Consider the following 16,536-nt stretch of genomic DNA (forward strand, 5'->3'; position numbering starts at 1 on the left):
TTCGTCTTTTTCCTTCTTTTGTCATTTTTCCTATTTTGTCTTTTCCCCGTTTGTCACTTTGTTGGCATAATCTCACTCTTTGTGTTCGGAGTTGGTTTTTGACTTCACGTATCATCATTCTAAGTATTTTCCACAAAATACGTATCTTTACTTTTGCAGAAAAGTACCTTAGTTGTTCCCGGTGTCCATAGGGGCATGAATGCATAGTTTTTCAGAATCTTTTTTTTTTCTTGGGATGTTTTTCGTAAATATCTTTTGAAAATATTTTATTTCGGGGGTATCTAAGAAAATATCTTTTGGAAGATATTTTCATTTTTGGGCAGTTTTACAGGTGACCTTTTTTGTAAGAGGCCATTGTGTAATTAACGAAAGTTATTGCAAAATGCCTTGTTTTGAGCCTAGATCCTTGTACTGGATTCATTTTCACATTTCGTTGAGTCACATACCCATAGGATTTCCTTCTGGTCATTTTTCTCCAGTTTCAGGGTTTCTGGCCCTAGTTGCCACCGAACTTGTTTAGGGCATATCTCTCTTCTCGGGACTCAGTTTTTGACGCCGTTTCTTCCGTTGTTCGTATTTTCTCATTTAAAATCTTTTTTTTTTTTTTTTATAGAGTTTTGTCGTTTGAGCTCGTTTGCTCAAAATCTACTTTTTCGGACCTAACGGGACCCTTTCGGGGCACTTTTTGAGATTTTCTATAAATAGGGGACTTAAAGAGAAAATATTAAATTTTCTTCTCTCTCTCATCTCTCTTGGCCGGCAGCCATGGCTGCCAAGGGGCTGCCACCCTTCTTCTTCTTTTTCCGGCCACTTCCCTTGAGTGAAATGTTATCGTGCCTTAATGTTTTATGTTCGCCTTGGCGAGGCCTTCTATTCCACCGATTGGAATCTCGTTTTGACCATTTCTTGTGTTTGGATTTGAAGTCAAGTTGTGATTTTGATGGGGCTTTTGGGGGGTTCATGTAGATCGTGTTGTCCCCGATAAAACTCCAAAGTCTCGTTGAATTCGGAGTGGTTTCATTTTGGTGGCTTTTGAGATTTTCATCTCAAATTGAGGTAGGTGATGTCTTAGGTTTATATTATTGTCATATTGATTATTTTATAAACATATACAACTTGTGAGCATGCCTTGTTCAAGTTTTTAGAATTTAATTTATTTATTTTCTTTGTTTAGGATTTAATTCTAATGATGGTATATAGTTTAGAATTAAATTGTGGCATGCTAGTTAATTAGACATTGGTGAGTTGTGTAACATTTATTAAATTTGGAGCATTTGAATGAGAATTGCAAAACTTATTTAATATTTATCTTTTGTGAAAGATTAAATTACATAGTTGAAACAAGTATGAAATCAACTTATATTATAATATTAAAGTAGGCATTGGTGAGTTCTTTAACATATGTTAAATTGAGGTTATTTGGAGTTACTTGAAAATCTAGAAAAAAAAGTAATTAATTAGCTTAATTAATTTTATTTTAAGTGTTGTAGTCACTTAAATTGATTTAGGGTAGAATATATGTGAAGACCATGTTATGTTTCTTTACATATATTAATATGAGTCTAATTAGAATTTATTGGAAAACTAGAGACTTTTCATGTTAGGGTTGTAATCTCATGAAATGTAGTGCCATAAATTACCTTGTGAGCATATTACTAATTAGATGTAGAATTAGTACTTGGGGTGTCTTAAAATGGTAATTGGACTTAGCATGATATGTGACATCATTGTCTTGAATAGCTTGTTTAAATATATCTTGTGTAGGTATATAGCTTGTTAGAATATTACAATTGTTTACCTTGAAAGCTTGTTGCTAAATTGAAGCTTATTTAGTACTTGTGGTTTAGAATGGTAATGTGGTTCAATTGTTGTAAAATATTCTTACTTTATATATAAATTGCATGTTGAGGATATGACATGTCATATGCTATTTAGACTTGAATTCTAGGACATGGTTTGTGTGGATTCAACCTTATTTGTGTATGGAATGTGATAACTTGCATTTGATTTTGTATAAGTTTTGAACTTATTGATTTTTGGAAAGTTTGTGAGGACATAATTTATGTGATGGCTAGGGTTTGGCTCTAGTACGTGGACAAGTGTTCTCTAAGTCATAAGTGCACACTAGGTGGTACCTTGTGGGTCGTAATTACCCGAAAATACTTGATTGGTCTAGCGACCACATGTCTTAGTCTTTCTACTATTTGATTTCGCATTTACTTTCAAGTTGTTAATCATGGATTACTTGTAACTTGAGAATTAATACTTGCCTTGGATATTTGATTCCTATTTAGTATACTTGAATTTGTATACTTGCTCTGTGAGTTTAAATTTTATTTAGTATGTTTGTGCCATGTATACTTGTTTTAGGCGTATCTCTTTTAGCTTAGTATACTTGATTTACGAGATTTCCATATAAAATGTATACTTGGGTAATATGCTTAGACATTGTGTGACTTGTCTTGATATGGTTTAGTATACTTAAAAATGTATGCTTGTATGTTGTATAACATGTTTTAACATTGTTTAGTATACTTGAGCATGTATACTTGTATGCCCTTGTTCACTTTAAATTGCATGAATAGCTTAGGATACTCCCTGAGTCTCACTCTGACATAGACGTTAGGTGGCATGAGCCCATTTAACATGTTTCACCTTAAGGTGATGAATTTGTAAAATGCTAGGTCGATGCATACTCATCTCCTACGAGTACCTTTATGTTACTCACCCACGTAGTGAGGACATTTTTCAGGTACAGGAATCAAGATTCAAGATTCTCATATTGCTTGGATGATTTATAGCCTTGAAGGTTTCAATTCTTGTAAAAGTTGGCATGAAATGCCATTTTGTAGCCTTATTTGTCTAAATTCGTATTCTTTGATTCGAATATGTAAGTGTACATACACTTGTTTTGATGTATTTGACATGTATAAGATGAGGCCGGAAGCCAATGACATGTATTTGTATCCTATGCAACTTTTAACCTCATAAAGTAATATGGAAATATTGAGAAATGCGAAGTCATTGCTTCATAAATTTTGCATCGGGTGTGGGAATTTCATTCTGTTTCTTTCATAGGGTTGTGATCATGTATGAGGTGTAGCCAAGGACCAAATACCATTTCGTTCTAGGTTTTGCATTATAGTTCCATTTATGGCATTTTAAGGTATTTTTGGCCGTTTAGAGGTCATATTTTGCATTGGGGTTATTTTGAGGCCGCGGACCATTGAGACGGATTCTAAATGTCTTTTTACGTTTGCGTGCATGTCCTCATTTCACAAAACTCTTAAGTTTCAACTTTGGAACTATTTTTGGGTGATTTAACGCATTTTCATGGGAAATTCATGCATTAAGGTGTCATTTGAATTCATCTAGACATGTTTTAGATGCTTGAATGAGGCTAGGAAATGTTTTGGAACATGTAGAAAGCATGTAGAACCTTGGAAATGGACCAAGCACCATTTCTACACATTGCAGCAGCTTTTCATAGCTGCAGTAGATGTGTCGGTCGGCTAGTGAAGCTCCATCAGCCGGCTGACAAAGCCCTCGAGACTATTCCAGTAGCCTTTTTGGGATTTTTGGCGTTTTGGTCGGCTGACTATGGGGGTTCAGCCGGCTGACAATGGGGTTTCGGCCGGCTGGTGATGTAGTTTCGGTCGACCAATACTCCCTGGAACTTTCCCTTTTCAGTTTTCCTTGAATAGCTTTGTTGTTCCAACTTTGGGAGATCATAGCTCATTAGTTTTAGATCCAAATTGGGTCATTTTTGAGTCCAAGTTCAAGAGCTTGAAGTTAACTTCTCAATGGTACCAACCATTCATCAAAACTCCATCAGTAGTGTGAGTTATTTCAGTTTTAGTTTGATAGGTTCGTGGTAACTCCTAAACGGAGAAGGCCACTTGGTTTTAATTTCATATATTTTCCGTCCGGACTCGGAATCAGGCGATTCTTGAGTCTAACTTCATTCATTTTTTGTTGTCTTTCCAATGGTGTGCACGATGGCACCCATTTCAGTGTGAAATGACCATTTTGCCATTGGATCATTTCTTTTTGCGTTAGGCATTCTTGCTTCATTGTTTGGCACATTTAAGTTCCATGGCTTCATGGGGAGTCATCTTGGTGCTTTAGGGATGATGTATATCTCTTGAGGCCATTTTACTTCTTTAGCTTCCGTATTTCTGGATCCGTTTCGGGTCATCATAGGACACATTGGGTTGTAAAAAAATCCAGGGTCGTTACATATAATCTGTTCATTCATGGCACTAATCTATTTAGTAAAATCATTACTGTTAAAGGTTTGTGAATATGTAACCGGATCCTTATATATCTCACTATCAAAATCAGATTCTTGCAGATATATCACATAGTCATCCGGAATACCAAATCTTTTTTTTTTTTTTTTTTTTTTGAGATCCTCTTAATGTTATTCCTTGTGGTTCTTTTACAATCTATTCATTGATGATAATCTCATCATGGAGTTGTTGATCATTCAATTGTTCTTCGTTGTTATACGGTTCAACAACTGAAGGAACAATTATTTCCTTATAAGTTATCGATAAATGAATTTATACCCTAACTTCTTGAATTATCACATTCTTATTTTTTTATCACTCCCACTGACTTCACCATTATCAATGAATCTGACATTACCGGTTTCAATAATTATTGTACTATGTTTAGGATAGTAAAACTTATACCCTTTAGATTACTTAACATCCATAACATTATGGATAACGAGGAATTACTTAACATACTCCTAACCAATTCCATAAGAGTATGATTACGCTTTACAGCTATATGCTTCTGCTGTGGCATGTATAACAAAGTGTATTGAGCATAAATGCCATATATTTCAAGGAGTTTAGCAAACGGTTAGAGTATTAACTCATTTCATCATACTTTCCATAATATTAACCACCTCTATATGACCTTATGATTTTCACTTTCTATCTAGTTGTTTTTCAACCTCATTTATGTATACTTCAAGAGTACCCACTGAATGAGATTTTTCATACAACAAATAGATATATCCATAATGTGAAAAATCAACTATAAAGGCGATAAAATACTTTTCTCCTCCAAAAGATGGAACATCAAAAGGTCTACAAATGTCTGTATGAATAATTTCAAGAAGCTATGTACTTATTGTAGCTCATTTCTTTGTGTGTTTGGTTTATTTACCCTTAATACAATCCACACACACACCAAAATCAGTAAAGTTTAGATTCAGAAGAATCACATCCTTTACTAATTTTCATAACCTTTCACTAGATATTGACCTAGTCTTTTATGCCACAAGAAAGATAATTTTTTTTATTAATTGAGTTACGCTTAATTATAACATTATGATACAAGATCAAAAGGTTTTTAATAAATAAACAATCAAGTTTGAATTTACAGAAATCATTAACAATAATACCATAATTCAGAAATTAGAATTTCTTAAATAAACATCATTATCAAATTTAAATGAAAACCTATTAACATAAAGTTTTGAAATAAAATCAAATCATAGGAAATTGAATAAACATAAAAAGTTTTAAATAATTTAAATAAAATTCACTGTCTAACATTAAACATAATGTCACAATGGTTTCAACAAAACTTTTTCCCAATTATCATAAATAAAAAATTCTTATTTGAATTTGTGGTTTAGGCCATAAGAAATTCTTGCATTTATTAGAAATATAAACATTAGTACTTAAGTCAACCTATCATGTATTAGAAAGAATTTCAAATAAGTAATTCGAAATATACAAAAGCTAAAAGCTTACCATTCTTTTCCGAATCATTCTTTATATTTCATGTAATTTTTCTAAAAGTGTTCAATACATTAATGACACTTTTTCATTATTACATTCCTTTCTTTTAGTAAATTGACCTAAATCTTTTAATTTTGGATGTTGCTCACTTAATACCTTTTTCAGGCTTATTCCCAAAATTTATTTATAACTTCTTGAATCATCAGATGAACATAATGATTACCATACTACTTAAGTCTTATCTCCTCCTAAATAAACATAATGGTCAATTAAATCACTTTCCACTTGTCTTAATAGTGTTAATTCGAAATGACCCATACTGAATAGATAAGAAATTAAGAATAAATTGAATAAGAAAATTCTCATTCACAATCATCCATAAGGTTCTTAATTTTGCAGCAACATTAGTCATCTAAAAATACGTTCATACATGGTACAAATACCAACAAAAAATGCATAGTAGTTATATCAATTAATAATTTTCATTTTAGATATTTTTCTACAATACGAAAATATTTTTATAATCAAATATTCCTTAGCACTATCACTATGGGGAACAATTATTCACATAACCATAATGCTTAATCTGTTCGATCTTTCCCAAGCTTTATGGAGAATTTTTTCTTCCTCACTGTTTTTATCAGTAATAACACTAGGTTTCTCAATTTAAAATACTAAATCGATTTAGCACACTTAAATTTTGAACTTAACTTACTCATTCCATTATGAAAAGTTAGTCCTATTGAGAACCAAAACAGATGTAGCATGCGTATTAAAGGATGTAATAAAACAAACATAATAAGATAAAATACTCACAACAATAATGCTTTGAGTTAACAACACGTATATATAACTTAAAAATATAAATACAATGTATAACTATAATAACCCTTTGGGTGACAACTATAAAATACTAATAATGATGCTTACATGTATTTATATATATCCCTTCATTGGTGATGCATTATTTAATTAAACAAATAAGTTACCTTTGAATATCCTATATTTACCTAATTAAAAAATACATACAACCCCTTAATTTTTATTTAATCACTTGAGAATCAATTCCCTTTGGAAAATTATTTCTCATGGTCAAATAAACCCAATATTTATGAATATCACAAAAAATTATAAGCATCATAATTCATGAAATATTGCAATTATTTTTTTTTTCCTAATTAGTACTCACACACACATGCCTCCACGGAAGCTCGAACCCCTGACCTCTATTTGAGAAGTAGGAGCTTGATACCGCTAGGCCACAGGCTTGTTGGTAAATATATTGCAATTATGTTTACCACTAAAATTAATATTCATCAACCATTATGATTAGGCCACTTTGGTAACTACCAACCTTTACATAATATGAATATTAAATTAGATAGTAACTAATTTATGATTAATTATGTTTATTACAAAAATTAATATTCATCAATCATTATGATTGGGCCACTTTGGTAGCTACCAATCTTCACATAATATGAATATTAAATTAGACAGTGATTAATTCATCATTAAGTTATATTTACTTCTAAAATTAATATTCATTGACTATTATGATTAGGCCACTTTGATAGCTACTAACCCTCACATAATATGAATATTAAATTAGATAGTAACTAATTAATTATTAATTTACCTATTTAACATTATACACACATACTCATATTGATCAATCCAAATTTAGGTAAGTTCGATCCCAAAAACTTAATAGTCCGAAAATATAACAAAAATATGCTTTTATTTTATATATATAATAAAAAATTATTTTTTATTTCTGAACTTGAAGATAATAATTGAATCAATTTAAAATTGATTCTCCATCATGTATGTATGTTTGGGTACTAAAGAATAATTTATTTGCATGTCCAATAAAGTTAAATTTCTAGACTCACACATTATTCTAGAAATTCTAAATTTTAATAAAATAAATAAAAATATATATTTTATATATTTAATTATTTCTTATTTATTATTTTAAAAATAATTAAAAATAAAATCGTTCATATCATCGGACAATAATTGGTAAAACAGTGAGCTTTTTTTTTTTCAAATAGCTACAAGCTGCCATTAAAACTTTCAGCAATTAAATCAGGCTCGGAAATCAAGATACCCAAGTTATTTTGGTGTCTATAAAAGTCATCCATAATTATATTAGAATTATTATATAATAATACACATATTCCTTTCTAAATCATGTACGAAAAGGAAACTTCTTCATCTTATTATACATGTGCATACATGCATCATTAAGTAATTAAGTTTCATACTATTACATAAAATTCAAAAATCTATATATGGAAACCAAAATCAGCGCACAAAACTTGATCCAAACAAACTCACGAAAAATACTGATCAAAATATATCCACAGTGCCGATTTAAAACAACACATTATTCAATTATGCAATCATCATTATATATTAAATATTATTTATGCAACGTTAAAGAAAAATAATGAGTTCATAAACTATAAGCTCTGATACCACATGTAAACTATAATTAATTCGTGTTAAGCCATTCATCACAAATAAACATGAATCCCATAATCTTAGAACTTCATTATTCTCACATATCTATAATGCATAAATGAGTATAGTTAGATATAAATAACTCAATCTGTGATTGCAAATATCGTAGAGATTAAGTCCAATGTCGAAATCCTTTATGCAGAACGAATAACGTGCTAAATTGCAATAGTCAAAACCTGGAAACCGATTTCTCTCTCTTGGCCTTTTGCGCACATAAATATTATACATGTTATTTTTATTAGCGTACATAATTGATGGGATATATACATTTTTATAAAGACAGAGAGAGGACCAGTTTTCTTTTTTAGTGACCTTAATTTCACTTTCCATCAAAGTAAGGAATAAATAGGAAAACACTTCTCCAATAATTAATTACCATAAAGGTAATTTATAAATTGACCAAATAATATAATATTAATCCGATACCTATTTACTTAACCACTAATTAATGAAATATATCACATGTCCAAAACATGTGGGCCACATAATTAATAAATAATCTTACAGGTTACACAAATGTTGAATAGGAATATTTGAATGAGATGAATCGTGATTTTCATTCACCAATTGAATGACAGAGTCGTCGTCATATTTACCTCGTGCATTCTAAAATTTGAAAAACGGACTCCGCGATTATCTTGGTTAATCAATTTCAAATTATTTTATCCCCATCAACTATAAAAGACCGTTATCTAAAAACATGCATTTTTATAACTAAATTTTCAAAAAATTGTTTTCATAAAATTGAATCAAGAAAAATTTCTATATAATTTTTTGCTTTTAGTTCTTTAAAAATAAAAAAATTATTTTCTGAATTACAAACCATGTGAAAATTCCCATATTTTTCACATGCAATGGAGTTGTCAAATCTTCACTAAACTAAGAAATTAAGAATCATTAATTTGACAAAAATACTTATCTTAGTAGTAGCTCATAGCATGGGATTATGCAAGACTCCAATTATCAAAGAATGTGGGTCTTAATACATGACCAGAGAATGGGCGCAAATCCTCTGCTGTAGATTCCCAAGCTGTCCCTTGCTGTAAGTTCTTATGTGGTTTTTGTTTGGCCACGTCATTCACCACCATTTGACAATTGAGATTGTGTTTGGCAATCACACCACCATTTATAAGTAACATTTCACCACCATTTATAAGTAACATCACAAGATCTAAAAAGTAACATCACAGGAGTCTAAAAGTAACATCATCATTTATGTGCATACCTTTGGCCACGTCATTCACCACCATTTGATAATTGAGACCGTGTTTGGTAATTACACCACCATTTATAAGTAATATCACAGAATCTAAAAAGTAACATCACAGGAGTCTAAAAGTAACATCACCATTTATGTACATACCTTAATTTAAGGGTGAAGATACTTATAAATGGTAGTAAAATGTTACTTATAAATGGTGGTGTAATTGCCAAACATAGTATGTTGAATTGAGTTAAGTTTGTATGTGACATTACTTAGTTTGTATTATGTGCATAACTTATTTTGTGTGTGAAGATACTTATAAATGGTGGTGAAGAAGGATCCAAACGCTACCTCAATTCCACTTAAATGCTGCCTTAAGAGCTATTAAATGAAGAATGATGTGGCAAAATGTAGGCCACTTAAAACTCACAGCAGGAATTGCATAGGAATCTCACAGCAGAGGATTTGTGCCCCCAGAGAATAGTTTTCCTGGTAAACAAACAAATTCCTAGGTTCCGAAAGCAACTTGTACTTCATTGTGGACTCTATAATTACAAATTTGATGGTAGTAATCTCTGAGGCCCATAAATTCCTAGGAGTTTCCAAAAGCAAACTTCTTGTATTTACTGTGGATTGTGGACTCAGAATTACAAATTTGACAGTAATCTATGAGCTCCTCAAACATGAATGATACAAAAGGAACAGAGAATTCTTTATTCACTTCACCTACTCTGCAAGGCAACAAGTAATATGGACCCTTCCTTGGGCTTTGTCAATCGACTTTGTGTTAAGCATTTGTTTTTTTTTTTTTTTTTCTACACATTCATCAATTTTAATGTATGTGATAAAGTTGAACAAGAGAGAGATAGGAATCAGAAAATTTTTTGTATTTTAATAATGGGTAAAGTACAGTCACACCCCCTGAGGTTTGGCAAAAGGACACTTAGAGGAAATTTACCTATTTTTTGGACAAAGACACCCCCTGAAGGTTCAAAAATGGACAAAGACACCCCTCTACATGAAAAATTAACCAAATTACCCTTTAATCGTTTAGGAGACTTTTTTAACTTTACAATTTAATAAATTGGACCAATATGCCCTCATGAATAATTTATGCATAAAAAAAACTTGGGTAAAGTATAATGACACCCCCTGAGGCTTGCTATAATGACAACCAGATACAAGTTCGCTTCTTTTTGGACAATGACACCCCCTATAAAAAAAAATCAGCCAAACAGCTCCTAAAAAGTTGGTAAAAGACGAAGTTGCCCTTCAACATTTAAATAATTTTTTAATATAAAAAACCTGAAGACTTAAATGACAGAATTGCTGCCCCCCCCCCCCCCTCCTCTCTCTCTCATATCTCGTTGCAGACAAATTTTCAATCCAATACCCATAACTTCATCTATCCTCCCTCCTTCCCCTCCTTTTATCCTCCCTCCTCTCCTTCTTGTCTTCATCCGCTATTCTCGTCCACCATCACACACCTTTGCAGTAAATCTAAAACCCATAGTTTGGGTGAGTCTTAGAAATTGCCCATCTCAATCAAAACCCCACCCATCCTCAAACTTACCTATCGAAATCAAATGCTCTGGCGGTCAATCCAGTCTTGAATCTCAGACTTGATAGAGCCAGCGATGTGGGATATCTCATGGGTGGTGATGTGAGGTAAGGATCGTTGGAAAGGATTTTGTCACTCTCGGTTTCGAGCTCGAGCATAGCTTTGTGGCAGAGGAGTAGGTGTTTAGGTTGGTCTGTAACAAATTCGAAGCTCGTAGTGCATATTCCAATGCCTTGCTCGGGCGATCACCGGCGGTGATTATATCACGTGCGAGTTTCAGAATGAACGAGGTTGAGATCGAGGTCGAGAGAGGACTTTGTCGATAATTGGCTTCTTCGATAACTTCTTCTTGACGGAGCTCCTATCCATCGATAGCTTGGCCTATGAAGTCAACAGCAAAGGCGAAGAAGGGACCGACGGTGCTCTACGCTGGCTGGTTGAGCGGCGACTAAGTATTGCGATTGCGGTTGTGGTTGCTGAAGCTACTGCAGTTGAGCATTGAAACTGGTTGGGGAGAATTTTTATGATTAATTTGGGGAAGGTTAGGGCTAGTGTAGGAGTAGATTGGATTGTAATTGCATATGTAATTGTATGTGTATATATGTGTAGTATTTTATGTGTATGTATATATATATAAGAGAATGAAGAAATGAAAGAAGAGGTGGTGGTGGTGGTGGCGGCGGTGCTAAGAGGCGGTGGCGGCTTTGTGGGTATATGATTTAGATGAAGAGGTTATTTTGGACATTTTAGAATGGGTAAACTGGTAATTTTACTATATAAAGGGTCACTTGACAAGTTAAAGGGTATTTAGGTCATTTTATCACATGTCAGAGTATTAAGGGGTGTCTTTGTCAAAGAAAACAAATTTGAGGGGGTGTCATTTTTCAAAAATAGACTAACTTGTATATGAGTGTCTTTATGGCAAACCTGAAGGGGTGTCATTGTACTTTACCCAAAAAACTTTATATTGTTCACTTTTTTTTTTTTTTTTGTTATTTATTTTATAAACGTCCCAACTTCTTAAAAATGTAGACGTTTAAAATAATTTTTTGATTTAATACTTATATTTCAAATATATTATATTTTGTTATTACTTCTTTTCTTTTTCTTTTTTAATTTTTAAATTAAGATGCTTAATTCTTTCATCTAAAAAAATTAAACCAATATCTTTTCCTAAAAAATAAAAAATATGGTACCAGTATAACTTTATGCATCTTAAATTATATATCAAATATTATACATTTCCCAACATAAAAAAAAATAGGTACTAGTATAACTTTATGCATGCCTTTGTTTGTTTTTTTTTTTTTTTTCCCTTTGTTTTATTAATTTTTTTCCCTTTGTTTTATTATTATTATTTTTTCGCTTTTATGTTGGGAAATGCATAATATTTGATATATAATTTAAGATGCTTAAAATTATACTGGTACCATATTTTTTATTTTTAAGGAAAAGAGATTAGTTTAATTTTTTTAGATGAAAAAATTAAGCATCTTAATTTAAAAATAAAAAAGAAAAAGAAAAGAAATAATAACAAAATATAATTTATTTGAAATATATGTATTAGATAAAAAAATCGTCTACATTTTTAAGAAGTTGGGACATTTATAAAGTAAAAAATATATTTTTTTTTTTGTTACTTTTTTTTATGCATAAATTGTTCATGAGGGTAGATTGGTCCAATTTATTAAATTGTAAAGTTAAAAAAGTCTCTTAAACGGTCAAAGGGTAATTTGGTCAATTTTTCATGTAAACGGGTGTCTTTGTCCATTTTTGAACCTTTAGGGAGTGTCTTTGTCCAAAAAACAGGTAAGTTTCATCTAAGTGTCATTTTGCTAAACCTCAGGTGTGGCTGTACTTTACCCTTTAATATATTATAATAAGTTGTACAAAAGGTCTATTAAGTGAAAAAAAAAAAAAAAAAAAAATTTAAAAAAATAACATTATTTAGGAGGGAAAAGAAAAGAAAAGAAAAGAGAGGAGATGATGGTGTTAATTGTTTGTCATGTTTGATTGATTAATAAAGGAAAAGAAAAAAAAATTGATAATGACCATGTTTTGGGAAAAAAATAAAAGGAAACTATTTTAATGAATTTGCAACTACACCCATTTTTATAGTTATACACCCTTTTTCATAGTTTTTCTTTTCTAATAAAAAATGGTAAATTTAGTATTAACAAAGTTTTATAAAAAATATTAGTCTTTCCTTTCCTTTCATCTTTGGGAGGATAACAAAAGTTACTGTTTATTTCTTATTCTCTCTCTCCAAATTTTTCATTTTCCTTTCCTTTCCATCTAACATTTCCTACCAAACACATTTTTTTATTTCCTTCCATTAATATTCTTTTCTCTTTCTTTCATTTCCATTCTATAGAACTGGCCCTAAAGAATGAGTGCTGTAACGACCCGGTCATTTTCCATCTTTTCCTTTTCTCAGATTTTACAGATATTTTTTTCCGTTGTTTTTCCTTTTCTGAGTTCGGTTTTTCATCGCTTAGTGTCATCTTGATTGCTCGGGAATTGTTTCCAAGACTCTTTTCCATGGATTGACGACTTCCTTTGAGGACCGAGTCATTTTCACTTTTGTGACACTATTCACCTTTCGTCTTTTTCTCGGTTGTCACTTTGTTGGCATAACCCCACTTTTCGTGTTCGGATTTTATTCCTGTTTTGCATACATCCGCGATATTTAAATTTCATGCTATGTGTATTTTCACTTTTATAGAAAAATATGCTAAGTGTTTACTTTTCTTGTAAAGGGTATAGGTGCATAACTTTTTTGTAATTTTTTAAACTTTTGGGGTTTTTGTGTAATTACTGTAAAGTAATTATTTTTCGTCTTAGGGACCATTTTGTAATTTAATTTGGAAGATATTTTCAAAAAGGACCATTTTACAATTTTCGAAAAGTGTGATAAGTGTCACACTCTCATTGGTCCACTTGTTGACATGTGTGTGGAAACACTTTAAGGCCTTGGATGAGGACATGTGGAGGGTGGAGATTTAACCACTTGTTGGCCTAAGATTGGTGCACTTGTTGGCTTGGATGGTTGACAAGTGTAGGTTTGAGATTAAGCCTAGGATGGAGCCTAGGATTTGTGACAAGTGTATGCACCAAATTTTGTCTTGCAATCATTTTTGGGCCACTTTGGGATTATGGTTTTAAAGAAGAGTTTTTGTGCAATTGACCATAGTTGTGTGTGTTGACCATGGTGTAGGAACACATAGTGAGTAGAGGATTTCTATTTCCTCCACTCACCCATTTTTCACCTTATGTCATTTTCTTTCTCATCACAAACCCTAGCCTCCATGGATGGAGCTTGATGCTTAAGTCTTGACCTGATTTTTGAGGGCCTTCCACTCACCTTAGACCATGAGGCTTGGAACACTTTTTGTTCCCCTCATCTTCCTCTGTATAAACCTTGAAGGATTTGCCATTTTGTGTTGATTTGCCTTGGATTCTAGAGAGACACTTCTCTAGTGAGGTAGGGGATGTTATAGGGTTATATTTTTGTTTCTTGCATGCTATTGATGCTTATATAAGTTATATGCATGTCTTTTGCTAATTTGAGAAATTAGTGATTTATCATATCTTACATATAAATCATTTTAGACTTGGTAAATGGCATGACCATGAGTTGATCTTTGATATATATTAATTTGGTATGATCTAGATGAGTTTTCAAATCTAGAGATTAAATGGATTTAATTTGATTTAAATTCTAGTAAATTGTATTTTACTTATATTCTATTTTAGACTTGAGATATGATATAACCATGATTTGGTACTTGATATATATTAATGTGAGGTTATTAAGGATTGGATTCAAATCTATAGACTTTTCATGTTAGGTTGAAAATCCCTTGAAATGTAGTGAAATTAATTAACTTGTGAGCATATTACTAATTAGATGTAGAATTAGTACTTGTGGTCTCTTGAAATGGTAATTGGACTTAGCATGATATAGAATATCATTGACTTGTATAACTTGTTTATATATATCTTGTGTAGGTATATAACTTGTTAGAATATTACAATTGATTTCCTTGAAAGCTTGATACTAAATTGAAGCTTATTTAGTACTTGTGGCTTAGGATGGTAATGTGGGTCAATTGTTGTAAAATATTCTTGCTTTGTGTATAAATTGCATATTGAGGACATGACTTGTCATATGCTATTTAGACTTGAATTCTAGGACATGGTTTGTGTGGATTCAACCTTACTTGTGTATTATGCATTATTGGATTTGATATAAGTTTGGCCTAACTTATTGATTTTGGTATAAGTTTTGAACTTATTGATTTTGGTAAGCTTGTAAGGACATATTTCATGTGATGGCTAGGGTTTGGCTCTAGTACGGAGATAAGAGTCTTCTAAGTTATAAGTGTGCACTAGGTAGTACCTTGTGGGTCGTAATTACCCGGAATAACTTATACATGTGCGCACTAGGTAGTGCCTTGTGGGTCGTAATTACCCGAAAACACTTGCTTGGTCTAGTGACCGCATGTCCTAGTCTTTCCACTTTTGATTTCGCATTCCATTCCAAGTTGTTAATCATGGATTACTTGTAGCTTGTGGATTGGTGCTTGCCTTATGTATTTGGATCTCATTTAGTATACTTGAGACTGTATACTTGCTTCATATATTTTGATCTCATGTAGTATACTTGTGCTATGTATACTTGTTTTATGTACAACTCATCTTGTTTAGTATGCTTGTGTTTGTATACTTGATTCATGAGTTTTCCGTATTAATTGTATACTTGTGTAGGTATGTTTAGACATTGCATAAGTTGTTTTAATAGGATTTAGTATACTTGGAGATGTATGCTTGATATTGCTTACCTTGTTTAGCATGACCTAGTGTACTTGTAATTATATGCTTATATGTTGTATAACATGTTTTAACTTTGCTTAGTATACTTGAGCATGTATACTTGTATGCCGTTGTTCATTTCAATTGCATGAGTAGCTTAGGATGATCCCTGAGTCTTACTTTGACATAGACGTTAGGTGGCATGAGCCCCTTTAACATGTTTCACCTTAAGGCGATATAATTGTAAAATGCTAGGTCGATGCATGTTCATTTCCTACGAGTAGCTTTATGTTACTCACTCACGTAGTGGGGACATTTTTCAGGTACAGGAATCAAGGTTCGAGATTCTCATTATGCTTGGATGATTCTAGACTTGAAGGTTTTTAACTCTTGTAAAGGTTGGCTTGGAATGCCAATTATAGTCTTTTATGTCAAAATGTATATATTTGATTCCATATATGTAATGTGTACATGAGTACACTCTTTACAATATATTTGACATGTGTGAGATGAGGCCAGAGGTCAATACCATGTATTTCATATACTATGTAATTTTTAACTTCATGGAATATTATGAAAATATTGAAGATTATTGAGTTTTTGTTTCACCATGTTTGCATTGATTGTGGAAATTCCATTTTGATTCTTTCATAGGATCTCATTAG

This window comes from Cornus florida, unplaced genomic scaffold, assembly GCF_030987335.1.
Source record: "Cornus florida cultivar Cherokee Brave unplaced genomic scaffold, ASM3098733v1 CherokeeBrave_3.0.0_Hap2_Chr11, whole genome shotgun sequence".
NCBI classification, from domain to species: Eukaryota; Viridiplantae; Streptophyta; class Magnoliopsida; order Cornales; family Cornaceae; genus Cornus; species Cornus florida.